Source organism: Arachis hypogaea, chromosome 14 (assembly GCF_003086295.3).
Source record: "Arachis hypogaea cultivar Tifrunner chromosome 14, arahy.Tifrunner.gnm2.J5K5, whole genome shotgun sequence".
In the NCBI taxonomy this organism is placed as follows: domain Eukaryota; kingdom Viridiplantae; phylum Streptophyta; class Magnoliopsida; order Fabales; family Fabaceae; genus Arachis; species Arachis hypogaea.
The window spans coordinates 61,792,182-61,811,930 of record NC_092049.1 but is presented as its reverse complement, the minus strand read 5'-3'; the positions used below and the strand labels follow the sequence as shown (position 1 = coordinate 61,811,930).

At 40.2% G+C, this 19,749-nt stretch overlaps 2 non-coding genes across 2 annotated transcripts; both read right to left on the bottom strand.

The window, feature by feature from the left end:
• Positions 1-411: 411 nt before the first annotated feature.
• LOC112746629 (small nucleolar RNA R71) lies at positions 412-518 on the bottom strand. The gene has a single exon (XR_003174501.1). It is a non-coding gene; the product is annotated as a small nucleolar RNA R71 (small nucleolar RNA).
• An 11,372-nt stretch (positions 519-11,890) lies between these two features.
• LOC112746138 (small nucleolar RNA R71) lies at positions 11,891-11,998 on the bottom strand. Its single transcript, XR_003174035.1, has one exon. It is a non-coding gene; the product is annotated as a small nucleolar RNA R71 (small nucleolar RNA).
• Between the last annotated feature and the right edge of the window lie 7,751 nt (positions 11,999-19,749).

Sequence of the window (19,749 nt, the reverse complement as noted above, 5' to 3'; positions counted from 1 at the left end):
AACCACGGCCGAGAAGGTCCAGCACATCAGGCTGGGCAAGAGAGAAGGGTTCTGGGTTTGTACTTCAATCCAAACCCAGGAAATTGCGAAAGTAGCATCCAAAGGCCAACCATACATGCCAACAACTTTTAACTAAAGCCACAGCTCATCACCCTTGTTCAGAACAATTGTTCATTCGAAGGGAGTGTCCAAGAAGACCCCAATCAACATCTAACCACCTTCCTGAGGATATGTGATACTGTGAAGTCTAATGGTGTTCATCCTGACACCTATAGACTACTTCTGTTCTCTTTCTCACTCAAGGACAAGGCATCTAAATGGCTAGAATCCTTCCCAAAGGAGAGTTTAGCAACCTGGGAAGATGTGGTGAACAAATTCTTGGCAAGATTCTATCCTCCTCAACGGATCAATAGGTTGAGAGCTGAGGTACAAACCTTTAGGCAGCAAGATGGTGAGACTCTATATGAAGCATGGGAGAGGTTTAAGGACCTAACAAGAAAGTGCCCACTAGATATGTTCAATGAATGGGTGCAGTTACACATTTTCTATGAAGGCCTCTCCTATGAATCAAAGAAGGCAGTAGACCACTCATCCGGGGGATCTCTGAACAAGAAGAGGACCATTGAAGAAGCCATAGATGTCATTGAGACTGTAGCTGAGAATGACTACTTCTATGCTTCTGAAAGAGGCAACACTAGAGGAGTGATGGAGCTAAACAATGTGGATGCACTGCTGGCCCAAAACAAGCTTATCACCAAGCAGCTGGCTGATCTTACGAAGAAGATGGAGAGGAACCAAGTAGCAGCAATCACCACCTCATCAGCAACCCAAGAGGGAGTGAATGCAGAGGCAGAGGATGAACAAGAACAAGCTAACTACATTGGAAACTCACCTAGGAAAGCACATGATCCATACTCCAAGACCTACAATCCTGGTTGGAGGAACCACCCAAACTTTGGGTGGGGAAATCAACAAGACCAAGACCAAGATCAGAGATGCCACAACCCGAACAACAATGCAGCCTACCAATATTCCACGCATAGATCATATCAACACCCACCTAACAACACACCTCAATATCCATACCAAAGCCAAAATGGCCCTTCTCATCCCTCCAACCTCAGCTCACCATCATCTGAAGATAGACTCTCAAGGATTGAGACTATACTTGAAGGCATATGCAAAGAGATTCAAGATAACAAGGTGTTCAAAGAGGAGGTGCGAGCCAGTATCAAGAACCAGGGAGACACCATCAAGAGGCTGGAATTTCAAGTGGGATACTTATCTGAGAAGATTCCCAAACCTACTGATAGCTTCCCAAGTGACACAGAGAAAAATCCGAGAGGTGAAGCAAAGAAAGTCAGATGGGAAGATTGCAAGATGGTTACTATAAGTGATAAGAAGACTGAGGAAGAGCTGAACAACCCATTAGAACAACCTGAAGATACTTCAGCAGAAAAGTAGGGGGAGAATCATCAAGAAACCACAATTACACAAAAGGAGCTTACACAGAAGGAGCTGCTGAGACTCTATGCACCCTTTTCCCAATTACTAAATGGCTGTGTAGAGAAGAGAATATACTCAAGGTTTCTTGACATGTTTGCATCCCTCCATGTAAACATACCATTCATCAAGGCCCTTCAGCGAATGCCCTCATACATTAAGTATATGAAGGAGCTGCTGACCAGGAAAATCTCACTCAAGAGAGGACAAACAATAGTGATGAATAAGGAGTGCAGTGCCCTCATTCAACCCGAGTTGCCTACAAAAAGGAAGGATCCAGGGAGTTTTCACATCCCCTGTGCCATAGGAGAAACCATGTTTGATAAAGGACTTTGCAATTTGGGAGCAAGCATCAACTTGATGCCTTTATCCCTTATGAAGAGGCTGCAGATCAATGAGATAATGCCCATAGATGTAGTCATCAGGCTGGCTGACAAGACTTAAAAACAAGCAGTAGGAGTGGTTGAAAATGTGCTGGTGAAGGTTGGAAACTACTTCCTTCCCACAGATTTTGTCATATTGGAAATGGAGGAAATTCATATCCATCCAATCATATTAGGGAGACCATTTCTAGCCACAGCCAGAGCACTTATAGATGTGGAGTAAGGAAAGCTAATTTTGAGGATCCATGATGAACAACTCACATTCAATGTTTTCAAACCCTCACAAGAAACAGATCAAGAGAACCAAGAACCAAAGAAAGATCACAGTGAGATACTGATAGAAGAAACAAGCACTGAAGCACAACCAGCACATCTGGGAGTCCCCTTGGTTGAAAAACAAGATAATCAATAGTTGTCACAGCTAGAGGAAACTCAAGTGGAGCCAAAACCACCAGAATCACATGAGACCGGCAACAAAATCTCCACAAGAAAAGAGACCACAAAAAGCAGGATAACAGCAAAGAAGACGGTACCAAGGAGATGGAGGAACAAGAAGATCCCTACAGATGATTTCTCTCCAAGAGATAAAGTGATCTCAGCTTACTTCCCAGCTATTCCCCCTAATCTCCCCACCATCCCATCTCAGCTACCTAAAGTCTTTACCATCAACAGAGTTCTCTCCCTAGAATATGTGGAGATCCTTGATGAAGCCAATGGAGATAGATTTACTGCAAGGGGGAGGACTTAAAGCACTACCAACCACCCTGATAAAGGCAGAACGTCAAGCTAGTGACGCTAAAGAAGCGCTTCATGGGAGGCAACCCATGTTTTACATGCTTTTAAAAATAGTTAATAATGCAAGGTTCATGAATTTCAAATCAACTTGATATGCACTTGAATGAATCCTTGTGTGCAACATATAGTGAGGAACAAGTTTGGTGTTCAAGGCACACTAAGAGAACATAAATGTAACCCACATCATGTCACTCTTAGGGGCCTTGAACAAATCTTTTACACCACATGGCACCAAACTAAGTTTGGTGTTGCCAATGTTGCATACATTGATGTTGAGTTAGTCAGTTGGTCTACACTCATGAATAGCACTTAGTTAGTTAAAAACAAAAACTTTAAAAAGTAGTTAGCCTTTTAATTTTGCCGCCACTTTCTAGAAGTGTGTTTTTAATCACATTTCTTTTATTTTGTAGGAGCATTGATGGGGCAATTGAAGGGTTCGGATAACACAAAAGGAAGATACTACACACGTGTCTTCAAGGGGATTGCATTGGGAATGGTTGCCATGTAACATTGGAAGAAGAACAAGCTTGGAAACTGAACCAACCCCATCATAAAGTTGGTGATCCTTGTGCTATGCTAAACCCCATCCGTCCATCACACAACCACCCCATCAATCCACACCTTTCATTCACTCATCACTTTCCTATATAAGTGAGTCCTAGTCCGTACTTCCCTTCACATTCCAATTCCCATTCCTCATACTTCACACCTTTGGCATCCAAATCCCTTCATCACACCTTGTCCTAACCAACCGAATTCCTCATCTATCCGTACCTTCCACCTTCTTCACACATCAACTCAGACTCATGGCATCATCAAGCTCCAAGAGGCAAAAGAGGAAGGAACCGGTGGAGAGCACCCCTTTCGATGAGAGGAGATTCAAAACTGCATTCTATGAACTCGAATTTGAACGGATAAAGCTCAAGAAGATACTGCCTGAGTTAATATTCCAAATTGACGAGGATGAGTGCCCACAGATTCGAGAGAAGATTGATCAAAGGGGTTGGCAAAGGCTTACAAACCCGGAGGGGAAGATAAATACAAACCTCATCGAAGAGTTCTATGCAAATGTGGTCAGAGAAGACAAAACCAAGGCCCCCACCTTCAAAAGTTACGTAAGAGGGAGCGAGGTGGACTTCAACCCCAATGATATAACAAGGACTCTTCAGTTGAAATCACCACATTTTGATGAGCTTGGTTATCAAGCAAGAGTAAGTAAGAGCCCTGACAATGATGAACTCGAATAAATTGTGAATGACATATGTGTTATAGGAGCTGACTGGGAAAGGTATGCGGATAAGAGACCCAGGTTTATCAAGAGAGGAGACCTCAGCCCTGAAGCCAAGGGATGGTTTAAACTCGTGAGGAGATCTATCCTCCCAGCAGCGAACAATTCTGAGGTCAACGTCACTCGAGCTACTACGGTACATTGCTTAGTACAAGGTGGAGATATCAAAGTGCACGAACTTATAGCTGAGGGGATTCAAGAGTCAGCTGAGAAGATTGATTCGGGTGCCAGGCTTTGGTACCCCAGCACCATCCTCAGACTGTGCACGAAGGCCAAGGTTGTCTTCGAGGATAGCAACCCAGATTGGTTAAATCCTGGGAGGCTAATTACGTTTCAGCGTCTAACTCATGTGACACCAGCCCAACAACAAAGAAGACCTCACATAGGAAAGCCAAAACCAAAAGGAGGATCTCTCCAAGAAGAGTCTCATCAGGAAGAACACCAACAAGAAGAATATTATGACCCAACCAATTTAAATCTGAATCACTTTCAAGGAGCCATTGAAGACTTGGCAAGGAGATATATAGAAAGGCAAGAGCAACAACTACACATTCAAGCCCAAAGGATGGATCGTCAAGAAGAACTCCTCTCCAATTGGATGAATCAACAAGGGGAGTGGCAGAAACAGCAAATGGAACACTACTCCCAGCTCACTCAAGCCATCAATCAGGTGACTGAAAGGCAAGAGCGTCAAGACAAACGCCTTCAAGAACTCAACCAACGTCAGCTAGCTCAGACGAAGGCATTCAATGAGTTCAGTGTACTTAATGAAGAACGGCAACTACATAGGGAGGAGTTCAACATAAACACTCAAGCCAAGTTGAACTACATGTCTAGTCATATGCATAATCTACACTCTGCAATTCCCAAGTATGATGAGGTCCAAAAAGATTTTACAGAATAAGAGGAAAGGAAGGTGAAATAGCAGAAGGAAACATTGAAGAAGAAGATGGAAGATGCTGGCTTCTAGAAGAAGCTGAATGGAAAAAGCAAGGGAAGTGGGAGTGCAAGCACTCAAGAAAAACACAAAAAGGACAAACAGGAAGGAGAGCATGAGCACCCCCAAGAGTAAAAGGTGGTGGAGTTCCCTCATTGTCCCATCTTTTTCATGTTTTTAAATAAGGAAAATCATGTATGAAATAGAACATGCTTCCATGGTAGCTTAGGATTTTCAATTCTGTTTTTAGTATTCTCCTTGCTTAGGTCTATGATTGCTAGTCAAATTACCTGTTTTCAATTCCATCTTGCTTATTGTGTTGCTTGTCTCCTTTTGAATCAAATAAAAAGAGATGTTATGAAAGACCAGAGTGGAGTTCAAGTTGTGGAGTAAGTGCTTAGATTTGTGGTGTAGTAATCACTTAGCTAAGTTGGTTCACCAACAAGGTGGGAAGGCAACTATCTGTCTTGAATCATATGCTTGAAACACACCCCATGAGACTAGCTAAATAATAAGATCCTAATAAGAAAAAGGGAAAAGAACAATAAGAGTTGAAAATGAAAGAAAAGTTAATAAAGGATAAGGCTGGGCACCAAAAGGTTTGAACCTTGAGGGATGTGTCTGTGGTGCTCTTGTACCAAGGATCTGCTTGGATGAATAAGTTCTTAGGAGTGCTTCATCACTTGGTAACTTGGGTTAACTAACCCGGGATTATCATCTGAAAATCAATTATCAAGAGAAACCTGGCTACAGAACATTTAGTAACCCAAAGAGGTGCTGGACACCAAGACCTCAAGGAAAGAAAATAACAAACCATGTGCCTGTGGTGTGCATGTAGGGGGAGAGAGACTTGAGGGAGTAAGTCCTTAGGGGTGCTTCAACACCTAGCACCTTGAACCAACTGGTTCGGGAGTGTTGGCTGAAAGCTTATTTTAAAGAGTCGCCCTCTCACAGAGCACTTAGCCTAAGGATGCAATAAACCCTAAAAATAATAAAAGGATCAATGAATAAAAGTCTCATAGGGTGCAATCAAGTGAGTATTCAAGACATGATAAAGGTCTGAAAGCCAGTGAAGGAATGAACCTAAGTTGCTATACATGAAACCACCATAAAACCAAGGACATGACTTCCACAATAATGACTCATATCTCTTAGCATTTCATTCATCATTCTCTTGTTCCAGTACTTGCTTAGGGACAAGCAAGCTTTAAGTTTGGTGTTGTGATGCCAGGGCACTTTGGCCAGTTTCACTGACCTTTTCTTTATGGTTTTAGAGTAGTTTCATGCACTTTCTTAGGAAATAAGCAAGTTTTGGGTAGAATTTCACTTACATCTTGATTCAAGCAAACATTGTGATTTTTATATGAATTCATGAGAATTATGCATAAATTGAATGATAAATTGGATGATGTATATCTCATAACTTGGACTAGAACTTTGATGCACTTTATTGCTTGATTTCAGGACAAAGGAAGCAAGGAAGAACCACGTTGGCAGCCACGTTAGTCTAACTAACGTGACCTCTAACGTGGAATGGGAGCTAGCTTGCAATGTTAATGAGAAAAGTAATCGCCAATAACGTCCTCGAAGCCATCATAGCCCATGTTAAGAGTCACGTTAACTAAGTTAACGTGAACTCTAACGTGGAAGAAGGAAATGAAGCCAACGTTAGTGACATTCACCTTTGTCACTAACGTTGGACCAAGCTCATATTGGCCACGTTAATAGCCACGTTAACTCAGTTAACGTGGACTCTAACGTGGGGAAGAAAAAGAATGGCCAACGTTAGTGACACTCACCTTTGTCACTAACATTGGACTAAGCCACTTTGAGCCACGTTAGTTGCCACGTTAACTTAGTTAACGTGGAAGCTAACGTGGAGGGAGAAAGAATTGCCAACGTTAGTGACACTCACCTTTGTCACTAACGTTGGAATGAGCCACTATGAGCAACGTTAAATCCCACGTTAACTTAGTTAACATGGAAGCTAACATGGATGAAAGAATGATGAGCCAACGTTAGTGACATTCACCTTTGTCACTAACGTTGGAGATGGCTATCACCACCACGTTAGAAGCCACGTTAACCAAGTTAACGTGAACTCTAACGTGGGAAGTAGGGGCATTTTGAAACGTTAGTGACAAAGGTAAGTGTCACTAACATTTTCGAAGATTTGGCAAGCCTACGTTAAAGGTCACGTTAGCCACACTAACGTGAACTCTAACATAGGGAAGGGAGAATTCTCAACGTTATTTGAAAAGGTAAGTCCCAATAACGTGTGCGAAGGATGAAGAGGCAATGTTAGTGGTCACGTTGGTGCCACTAACGTTGAAGTTAACGTGGGTCACCCTTGGGTTAGGAACGTTAGTGAAAAAGGTGACTGCCACTAACGTCCTAAGCTAAAAGTCCCTGCCTACTTTATACTTTCTCTCTGCAAGTAAAGCTAAGCCCACTGAAGAGGATAACTGCTTCAAACTCTAGATCCAAAGGCCCATATCCAAGATTTGAAGAACCAACTAGAAGATCAGAAGAGTAGTATATATAGGGGTAGTTTTCAATCAAAAAGGGGATTAGGAATTTGAGAACTACTCTCTGTATTTTAATTTCTCTGCAACTTTTAGTTTAATTCTCAGAATGTACTCTCCATCTATGCTTTTCATTCCCAGAGCTATGAACAACTAAACCCCTTTCATTGGGTTAGGGAGCTCTGTTGTAATTTGATGGATGATGAGCGGATAATTTATACGCTTTTTGACATTGTTTTTAGTATGTTTTTAGTAGGATCTAGTTACTTTTAGGGATGTTTTCATTAGTTTTTATGTTAAATTCACATTTCTGGACTTTACTATGAGTTTGTCTGTTTTTCTGTGATTTCAGGTATTTTCTGGCTGAAATTGAGGGACTTGAGCAGAAATCAGATTCAGAGGTTGAAAAAGGACTGCTGATGCTGTTGGATTCTGACCTCCCTGCACTCAAAGTGGATTTTCTGGAGCTACAGAACTCGAAATGGCGCGCTTCCAATTGCGTGGGAAATTAGACATCTAGGGCTTTCCAGCAATATATAATAGTCCATACTTTGACCAAGAATTGACGACGTAAACTGGCGTTCAACGCCAGCCTTCTGCCCAAATCTGGCGTCCAGCGCCAGAAAAGGATCCAAAACCAGAGTTGAACACCCAAACTGGCACAGAAACTGGCGTTCAACTCCACAAATGGCCTCTGCACGTGCAACACTCAGGCTCAGCCCAAACACACACCAAGTGGGCCCCGGAAGTGGATTTATGCATCAATTACTTACTCATGTAAACCCTAGTGACTAGTTTATTATAAATAGGACCTTTTACTATTGTATTAGGCATCTTTGAACGCATTGTTCTTAGACCATAGGGGCTGGCCACACGGCCATGCCTGGACCTTCACTTATGTATTTTCATACGGTAGAGTTTCTACACTCCATAGATTAAGGTGTGGAGCTCTGCTGTTCCTCAAAGATTAATGCAAAGTACTACTGTTTTCTATTCAATTCTTCTTATTTCTCTTCTAAGATATCCATTCGCACCCAAGAACGTGATGAAGGTGATGATTATGTGTGACGCTCATCATCCTTCTCCTTTATGAACGCGTGCCTGACAAACACTTCTGTTCTACATGAAATAAGCTAGAATGAATATCTCTTAGATCTCCTAACCAGAATCTTCGTGGCGTAAGCTAGAATGATGGCGGCATTCAAGAGAATCCGGAAGGTCTAAACCTTGTCTGTGGTATTCCGAGTAGGATTCAATGATTGAATGACTGTGACGAGCTCCGAACTCGCGATTGCAGGGCGTTAGTGACAGACGCAAAAGGATAGTAAATCCTATTCCAGCATGATCGAGAACCGACAGATGAATAGCCGTGCCGTGACAGGGTGCGTGAGCATATTATTCACTGAGAGGATAAGATGAAGCCATTGGCAAGGGTGATGCCTCCAGACGATTAGCCGTGCCGTGACAGGGCATTGGATCATTTTCCTGAGAGATGACCGAAAGTAGCCATTGACAGTGGTGATGTATCACATAAAGCCAGCCATGGAAAGGAGTAAGACTGATTGGATGAAGATAGCAGGAAAGCAGAGGTTCAGAGGAACGAAAAGCATCTCCATTCGCTTATCTGAAATTCCTACCAATGAATTACATAAGTATCTCTATCCCTATTTTATTATATAATATTCGAAAACTCCATGATTATTCTATATCCGCCTGACTGAGATTTACAAGGTGACCATAGCTTGCTTCATACCAACAATCTCCGTGGGATTCGACCCTTACTCACGTAAGGTATTACTTGGACGACCCAGTGCACTTGCTGGTTAGTTGTATCGAAGTTGTGACAATTATGAATTAAGATCAGAGCACCAAGCTTTGGAGCCATTACCAGGGATTGTTCGAGCCTGGAGATCACAATTTCGTGCACCAAGTTTTTGGCGCCGTTGCCGGGGATTGTTTGAGTCTTCGGCAAGCTTTTGGCCCGGTAACATCAGTGCCAGATTCCTTTTTGATCCGGCAACAGCACCAAGTTTTTGGCGCCGTTGCCGGGGATTGTTTGAGTTTGGACAACTGACGGTTCATCTTGTTGCTCAGATTAGGTAATTTTCTTTTTATTTTGTTTTCAAAAATCTTTCAAAAATATTTTCAAAAATCTCTCATATGTTTTCGAAAAAAATAAAAAATTGTTTTCAAAAATTTTCTTCAAAATTTTTAAGAATGAATTCTAGTGTTTCATGAAGCATGTTGAAGCCTAGCTGGCTGTAAAGCCATGTCTAAATTCTTTTGGACTGAGGCTTCAACTAATAACCTCAATGCATGTAATTCCATATATCACAGCTTGGCTGGCCATTGGCCATGTCTAGTGTTTTGGACTGGAGCTTTCATTGAAAGCTTGGCTAGCTAGTGAGCCATGTCTAATTCCTGGACTGAAGCTTTAGACTAAGAATGCAAGATTCCTGGAATTCATATTAAAAATTTTGGAATCCTTATTTTTTATTTTTCATATTATTTTCGAAAAAAAAAATCCAAAAAAATTAGAAAATCATAAAAATCAAAAATATTTTGTGTTTCTTGTTTGAGTCATGTGTCATGTTATAAGTTTGGTGTCAATTGCATGTGCATCTTGCATTTTTCGAAAATTTTATGCATTCATGGTGTTCTTCATGATCTTCAAGTTGTTCTTGGTAAGTCTTCTTGTATGATCTTGATGATTTTTTTTTTGTGTCTTTTCATGTTTATCATATGCATTCTTGAATTCTTAGTGCCTAAGCATTAAAGAATTCTAAGTTTGGTGTCTTGCATGTTTTCTTTGCATTAAAAATTTTTCAAAAATATGTTCTTGATGTTCATCATGACATTCAAAGTGTTCTTGGTGTTCATCTTGACATTCATAGCATTCTTGCATGCATTCATTGTTTTGATCTAAAAATTTCATGCATTGCATATCTTTCATGTTTTTCAAAAAAATTTCAAAAATCAAAAAAATATCTTTCCCTTTTTCTCTCATCAAATTCGAAAATTTGGATTGACTTTTTCAAATTTTTTTAAAATCAAATTGTTTCTCATGAGTCAAATCAAATTTTCAATTTGAAAATCTTATCTTTTTCAAAATCTTTTTCAAAAATCAAATCTTTTTCAAATATCTTAGTTATTTTCGAAAATTCCAAAAATATTTTTCAAAAATCTTTTTCTTATTTTTAAAATCAATTTTTTGAAAATAACATAATCAATTAATGTTTTGATTCAAAAATTTGAAGTTTGTTACTTGCTTGTTAAGAAAGATTCAAACTTTAAGTTCTAGAATCATATCTTGTGATTTTTTTATGAATCAAGTCATTAATTGAGATTTTAAAAAATCAAATCTTTTTCAAAAACTAATTTCTATCATATCTTTTCAAAAATATCTTCTTATCTTATCTTTTTCAAAAATATCTTTTCAAAATATCTTTTCTAACCTCCTAACTTCTTATCTTTTCAAAATTTGTTTCAACTAACTAACTAACTTTTTGTTTGTTTCTTAACTTTTTCAAAACCACCTACCTAATTCTCTCTTTCTGATTTTCCAAAATATTTCCCCCTTTTTCAAAAATTTCTTCTTAATTAACTAATTATTTTTATTTTTATTTTTATTTCAAAAAATTTTCGAAAAATACTAACTAATTTTCAAAAACCAATTTTCAATAATCACTAACTCTTTTTCAAAATAATTTTTGAAAATTATCCCTCCCCCATCTCATTCTATTTATTCATTCATATCCTAACATCTCATCTCACCTCTCTTCCATTCTCACAGTTGTGTTTCTTCCATTATATTACATTCTTTGTCTCCCCCTCTTCTTCCACTTACAAAAGGGATCCCTATACTGTGGTATAAAGGATCTCTATTGTTATTATTATTATTTTTCTGTGCCTTTTTCTTTGTCATATGAGCAGGAGCAGGGACAAGAACATTCTTGTGGAAGCAGATCCAGAACCTGAAAGGACTCTGAAGAAAAAATTAAGAGAAGCTAAAATACAACAATCCAGAGATAACCTTTCAGAAATTTTCGAACAGGCAGAGGAGATGGCAGCCGAAAATAATAATAATGTAAGGAAGATGCTTGGTGACTTTACTGCACCTAATTCCAATTTACAAGGAAGAAGCATCTCCATTCCTGCCATTGGAGCAAACAACTTTGAGCTGAAACCTCAATTAGTTTCTCTGATGCAGCAGAACTGCAAGTTTCATGGACTTCCATCTGAAGATCCTTTTCAGTTCTTAACTGAATTCTTGCAGATATGTGATACTGTTAAGACTAATGGAGTAGATCCTGAAGTCTATAGGCTCATGCTTTTCCCTTTTGCTGTAAGAGACAGAGCTAGATTATGGTTGGACTCTCAACCAAAAGACAGCCTGAACTCTTGGGATAAGCTGGTCACGGCTTTCTTAGCCAAGTACTTTCCTCTTCAAAAGCTGAGCAAGCTTAGAGCTGACGTTCAAACCTTCAGACAGAAAGAAGGTGAATCCCTCTATGAAGCTTGGGAAAGATACAAACAGTTGACCAAAAAGTGTCCCTCTGACATGCTTTTAGAATGGACCATCCTGGATATATTCTATGATGGTTTATCTGAGTTATCAAAGATGTCATTGGATACCTCTGCAGGTGGATCCATTCACCTAAAGAAAACACCTGCAGAAGCTCAAGAACTCATTGACATGGTTGCTAATAACCAGTTTATGTACACTTCTGAAAGGAATCCTGTGAACAATGGGACGCCTATGAAGAAGGGAGTTCTTGAAGTTGATACTCTGAATGCCATATTGGCTCAGAATAAAATATTGACTCAGCAAGTCAATATGATCTCTCAGAGTCTGCATGGAATGCAAGCTGCATCCAACAGTACTCAAGAGGCTTCTTCTGAAGAGGAAGCTTATGATCCTGAGAACCCTGCAATAGCAGAGGTAAATTACTTAGGTGAACCTTATGGAAACACCTATAACTCAACATGGAGAAATCATCCAAATTTCTCATGGAAGGATCAAAAGCCTCAACAAGGCTTTAATAATGGTGGAAGAAACATGTTTAGCAATAGCAAGCCTTTTCCATCATCAACTCAGCAACAGACAGAGAACGCTGAACAAAATGCTTCTAATTTAGCAAATCTAGTCTCTGATCTATCTAAGGCCACTGTAAGTTTCATGAATGAAACAAGGTCTTCCATTAGAAATCTGGAAGCACAAGTGGGCCAGCTGAGTAAAAGGATCACTGAAATCCCTCCTAGTACTCTCCCAAGCAATACAGAAGAGAACCCAAAAGGAGAGTGCAAGGCCATTGACATAAGCGCCATGGCCGAACCTGTGAGGAGAGGAGAGGACGTGAATCCCAAGGAGGAAGACCTCCTGGGACGTCCAGTGATCAATAAGGAGCTTCCCTCTGAGGAACCAAAGGACTCTGAGGCTCATCTAGAGACTATAGAGATTCCATTGAACCTCCTTATGCCCTTCATGAGCTCTGATGAGTATTCCTCTTCTGAAGAGAATGAGGATGTCACTGAAGAGAAAACTGCCAAGTTTCTTGGTGCAATCATGAAGCTGAATGCCAAATTGTTTGGCATTGATGCTTGGGAAGTTGAACCTCCCTTGTTCATCAATGAACTAAGTGATCTGGATCAACTGACATTGCCTCAGAAGAGACAGGATCCTGGAAAGTTCATAATACCCTGTACCATAGGCACCATGATCTTTAAAGCTCTGTGTGACCTTGGTTCAGGAATAAACCTCATGCCCCTCTCTGTAATAGAGAAACTGGGAATCTATGGGGTGCAAGCTGCTAAAATCTCACTAGAGATGGCAGACAGCTCAAGAAGACAGGCTTATGGACAAGTAGAAGATGTATTAGTAAAGGTTGAGGGCCTTTACATACCTACTGATTTCATAGTCCTGGATACTGGAAAGGAAGAGGATGAATCCATCATCCTAGGAAGACCTTTCCTGGCCACAGCAAGAGCTGTGATTGATGTTGACAGAGGTGAAATAGTCCTTCAATGGAATGAGAACTCCCTTGTATTCAAAACTCAAGGATCTCCCTCTGCAACCATGGGGAGGAAGCAGAAAAAGCTTCTCTCCAAGCAGAGTCAACCAGAGCCCCCACAGTCAAACTCTAAGTTTGGTGTTAGGAGGCCACAACCAAACTCTAAGTTTGGTGTTGAACTCCCATATCCAAACTCTAAGTTTGGTGTTGGAGAGTTTCAACAATGCTCTGCACATCTGTGAGGCTCCATGAGAGCCCACTGTCAAGCTATTGACATTAAAGAAGCGCTTGTTGGGAGGCAACCCAATGTTTATCTAATTCTTATTTTTATTGTTTTTCATGTTTTCTTAGGTTCATGATCATGTGGAGTCACAAAATAAACAAAAAATTCAAAAACGGAATCAAAAACAGCAGAAGAAAAATCACACCCTGGAGGAGCATCTGTCTGGCGTTCAAACGCCAGAACAGAGCATAGTTCTGGCGCTGAACGCCCAGAATGGGAGCATCCTGGCGCTGAACGCCCAGAACAAGCATGGTTCTGGCGTTCAACGCCAGAAATGGCAGCAAATGGGCGTTGAACGCCCAAAATGGGCACCAACCTGGCGCTGAACGCCCAGAGTTGTGTGCAAGGGCATTTTGCATGCCTAAATTGGTGCAGGGATGTAAATGCCTTGACACCTCAAGATCTGTGGACCTCACAGGATCACCTCAGGATCTGTGGACCCCACAGGATCCCCACCTACCTCCACTCACTCTCTTCTCTCTTCTCAATCATCCTCTATTCCCAATAAACACTCTTCCCTATTAACTCTGTACCACTCACATCCAAACACCCACTTTCCTTCAAAATTCAACATCTCTTTCCCACCCAATCCCACCCATATGGCCGAATACACATCTCCCTCCATCTCCTCCATATCTTCTTCTTATTCTTCTATTCTTTCTTCTTTTGCTCGAGGGCGAGCAACATTCTAAGTTTGGTGTGGTAAAAGCATAGCTTTTTTGTTTTTTCCATAACCATTGATGGCACCTAAGGCCAGAGAAACCTCTAGAAAGAGGAAAGGGAAGACAAAAGCTTCCATCAAGGGTCTATAGCTCAGTGGTAGAACATTTGACTGCAAATCAAGAGATCCCTGAGATACCTCAGGGGATACATTTTCTTCCACACAATTATTGGAAGCAACTAAGGGTGGAACATCAAGAGCACTCCATCATCCTTCATGAAATCAGAGAAGATCTAAAAGCAATGAAGGAGGAGCAACAAAGACAAGGAAGAGACATAGAAGAGCTCAAGGACATCATTGGTTCCTCAAGAAGGAAACGCCACCATTACTAAGGTGGATTCATTCCTTGTTCTTATTTCTTCTGTTTTTCGTTTTCTATGTTATGTGCTTATCTGTGTTTGTGTCTTCATTACATGATCATTAGTAGTTAGTAACTTTGTCTTAAAGATATGAATGTCCTATAAATCCATCACCTCTCTTAAATGAAAAATGTTTTAATTCAAAAGAATAAGAAGTACATGAGTTTCGAATTTATCCTTGAACTTAGTTTAATTATATTGATGTGGTGACAATGCTTCTTGTTTTCTGAATGAATGCTTGAACAGTGCATATGTCTTTTGAAGTTGTTGTTTAAGAATGTTAAATATGTTGGCTCTTGAAAGAATGATGACTAGGAGACATGTTATTTGATAATCTGAAAAATCATAAAAATGATTCTTGAAGCAAGAAAAAGCAGCAAAGAACAAAGCTTGCAGAAAAAAAAAAGGGCGAAAAAAAATAAAAAAAAATAGAAAGAAAAAGAAAAAGCAAGCAGAAAAAGCCAATAACCCTTAAAACCAAAAGGCAAGGGCAAATAAAAAGGATCCCAAGGCTTTGAGCATCAGTGGATAGGAGGGCCTAAAGGAATAAAATCCTGGTCTAAGCGGCTAAACCAAGCTGTCCCTAACCATGTGCTTGTGGCGTGTAGGTGTCAAGTGAAAACTTGAGACTGAGCGGTTAAAGTCAAGGTCCAAAGCAAAAGAAGAGTGTGCTTAAGAACCCTGGACACCGCTAATTGGGGACTTTAGCAAAGCTGAGTCACAATCTGAAAAGGTTCACCCAATTATGTGTCTGTGGCATTTATGTATCTGGTGGTAACACTGGAAAACAAAGTGCTTAGGGCCACGGCCAAGACTCATAGAGAAGCTGTGTTCAAGAATCATCATACTGAACTAGGAGAATCAATAACACTATCTGAACTCTGAGTTCCTATAGATGCCAATCATTCTGAACCTCAATGGATAGAGTGAGATGCCAAAACTATTCAAGAGGCAAAAAGCTATAAGTCCCGCTCATATGATTGAAGCTCTGTTTCATTGATAGTTTGGAATTTATAGTATATTCTCTTCTTTTTATCCTATTTGATTTTCAGTTGCTTGGGGACAAGCAACAATTTAAGTTTCGTGTTGTGATGAGCGGATAATTTATACGCTTTTTGACATTGTTTTTAGTATGTTTTTAGTAGGATCTAGTTACTTTTAGGGATGTTTTCATTAGTTTTTATGTTAAATTCACATTTTTGGACTTTACTATGAGTTTGTGTGTTTTTCTGTGATTTCAGGTATTTTCTGGCTGAAATTGAGGGACTTGAGCAGAAATCAGATTCAGAGGTTGAAAAAGGACTGCTAATGCTGTTGGATTCTGACCTCCCTGCACTCAAAGTGGATTTTCTGGAGCTACAGAACTCGAAATGGCGCGCTTCCAATTGTGTTGTAAATTAGACATCCAGGGCTTTCCAGCAATATATAATAGTCCATACTTTGGCCAAGATTGACGACGTAAACTGGCGTTCAATGCCAGCCTTCTGCCCAAATCTGGCGTCCAGCGCCAGAAAAGGATCCAAAACCAGAGTTGAACGCCCAAACTGGCACAGAAACTGGCGTTCAACTCCACAAATGGCCTCTGCACGTGCAACACTCAGGCTCAGCCCAAACACACACCAAGTGGGCCCCGGAAGTGGATTTATGCATCAATTACTTACTCATGTAAACCCTAGTGACTAGTTTATTATAAATAGGACCTTTTACTATTGTATTAGGCATCTTTGAACGCATTGTTCTTAGACCATAGGGGCTGGCCACACGGCCATGCCTGGACCTTCACTTATGTATTTTCATACGGTAGAGTTTCTACACTCCATAGATTAAGGTGTGGAGCTCTGCTGTTCCTCAAAGATTAATGCAAAGTACTACTGTTTTCTATTCAATTCTTCTTATTTCTCTTCTAAGATATCCATTCGCACCCAAGAACGTGATGAAGGTGATGATTATGTGTGACGCTCATCATCCTTCTCCTTTATGAACGCGTGCCTGACAAACACTTCTGTTCTACATGAAATAAGCTAGAATGAATATCTCTTAGATCTCCTAACCAGAATCTTCGTGGCGTAAGCTAGAATGATGGCGGCATTCAAGAGAATCCGGAAGGTCTAAACCTTGTCTGTGGTATTCCGAGTAGGATTCAATGATTGAATGACTGTGACGAGCTCCGAACTTGCGATTGCAGGGCGTTAGTGACAGACGCAAAAGGATAGTAAATCCTATTCCAGCATGATCGAGAACTGACAGATGAATAGCCGTGCCGTGACAGGGTGCGTGAGCATATTATTCACTGAGAGGATAAGATGAAGCCATTGGCAAGGGTGATGCCTCCAGACGATTAGTCGTGCCGTGACAGGGCATTGGATCATTTTCCCGAGAGATGACCGAAAGTAGCCATTGACAGTGGTGATGTATCACATAAAGCCAGCCATGGAAAGGAGTAAGACTGATTGGATGAAGATAGCAGGAAAGCAGAGGTTCAGAGGAACGAAAAGCATCTCCATTCGCTTATCTGAAATTCCTACCAATGAATTACATAAGTATCTCTATCCCTATTTTATTATATAATATTCGAAAACTCCATGATTATTCTATATCCGCCTGACTGAGATTTACAAGGTGACCATAGCTTGCTTCATACCAACAATCTCCGTGGGATTCGACCCTTACTCACGTAAGGTATTACTTGGACGACCCAGTGCACTTGCTGGTTAGTTGTATCGAAGTTGTGACAATTATGAATTAAGATCAGAGCACCAAGCTTTGGAGCCATTACCAGGGATTGTTCGAGCCTGGAGATCACAATTTCGTGCACCAATGGATCAATATTAGTTTTCATTATTCTTCTTCTATCTTTTCTCTTGATTTTACTAGAAAGCTTTCAATCTTCATTCAATTGGGTAGTTAACTTGGAAAAGAAGCTATTCATACTTGGATCTCCTCGGAACTTTGGAAGAGGAATGAAGAGATCATGCTAGAAATGCTTTCTCATGTTGGACCAAATTGGGGTTTGGATGGATATAGTGACATATAATCCTACCAACACTTTGATTTGGAAATACATGTGGTATAATCAGTGACCATACTTCATCTCTTCTCATGAGCAATTGACCAAGGAATTGGCTATTGATCAAGATTTGAGAGATTGAATTACCAAGAAATTGGAATTCGATCACTTAAGATTGCCAAGGAGATCAATGAATGCATTGATTGAGGAAGAGATGAAAATGAACTTGATCCGGAGAATGCAACATCTCCTAAGCCCAATGAATCCCCCATTTATGATCTTACCCATTCTCTATAAATTCTGCAATCTACTTTTATGAGCATCTTCCCCATTCCCATTTAAGATTCTGCAATTTACTTTCCGCTATTTACATTCAGCTCTTTATTTCCAGCATTTACGTTTTCTGCTATTTACTTTCCCGCCATTTAATTTTTTGCAAATCTCAAATCTAATTCTGCTTAGTTCAACTAGAACATTCCTCTAATTAAAGTTGCTTGACCAATCAATCCCTGTGGGATTCGACCTCACTCTATTGTGAGTTTTTACTTGACGACAATTCGGTATACTTGCCGAAGAAAAGTTGTTGAGAAACAAGTTTCCATGCATCAATAATCTGTGGGACATTTATTTCTCCCCCTTTGAGTATGCAGTGTGTCACGATGGCTCTTTTTATTGTAACCTCTGAGGTATTTCCAGTAGGCAGTATTAATCTTCTCACTATTTCGTACCAACCCTTGGCCTCAGGTATGAGATCAATCCTCCTCAAGTGGCTTGAATCTCCATCTCGATCTTTCACCCAGTCTTTGCCATCCAGACATATACCATTTATGAACTCATCAGGATCATTCTCGCTATTCATTCTTTCATCAAAGCTGGGCTCTTTGAAAGGTATTGTTCTTATTTGTAGAACCCTCATGATTGTTGCTGGGCTGAAGTCCACATCAACTTCCCTCACATAACTTTTGTAGTGGGGTCAGTTTTGCTTTGTCTCACTGTATTTGCGTAGAACTCCCTTACCATAGTTGCTCTTATATTTGTGAGGGGTTCACACAGGAGTTCCCATCTTCTCTTTTCAATGATTTCCCTTATTATAGGGTACTCACCATCCTTCATTCTAAATCCAATCTCAGGGATCACCTTTTTTTCCTCCATCCACCCATGATATAGGCGCTCATGAAATTGAGATTTGAATCTTTTTTTATCATAGGTGGGTGGTTCAGCTAATTGCTTCCCTTTTCTTCTTCTGGAGTTTGATGAAGCCATTGAATGGGGAAGTAATGAAGTATGAAAGGAAAATCTTCGTTAAAACAAAGCTCAGGATGAAAAAAGAAGAAAATGGGCACAATGTGATTTTCTTGGTTGAAAGGAGAATGATGTAGATTGCATGGGAAAATTATATGAATAAGGCAAAGGTGTGTGAGCACAAGGAGTGTTACTTGCCAATTTATAGTAAGAAAATGAGTTATTGAAGCAAGAAAATAGGTGTTGGTGGTTTGGTCATATTAAAATGAAGGGTGAAGATTGAGCAAGTATTAGTGAAGATGTTGTTGGAAAAATGGGAAGGAACGGTGTGCATGTAGAGTTGAGTAAGGACAAGGATCACCTTTTCATTGGGCACATGGGTTCGGTTTTCTAGGTAAGGAGCCTTCCCCACCATTGTGCAGATTGGTACTTCCCAAGAGTCCATTTCCAAGCACATGTGACATGCTATTCACCCTTGTAATTAACCGTACAGCATGGTCTTGTCACTTCTCTCAATCTTCTCCTCTTCATACTTATCCACCCTAACAAAACAACAAATTTGAATTCAAAGAGGTGGCGGTGAGCAATTAAAAATTAATAAAAGGAAATTAAAAATCTTGGCCACATGTTCCTTATATATGAATAACTAACCGTGCCACATGTAAGTAAACATAGCTTTGATAGACACCAAACTT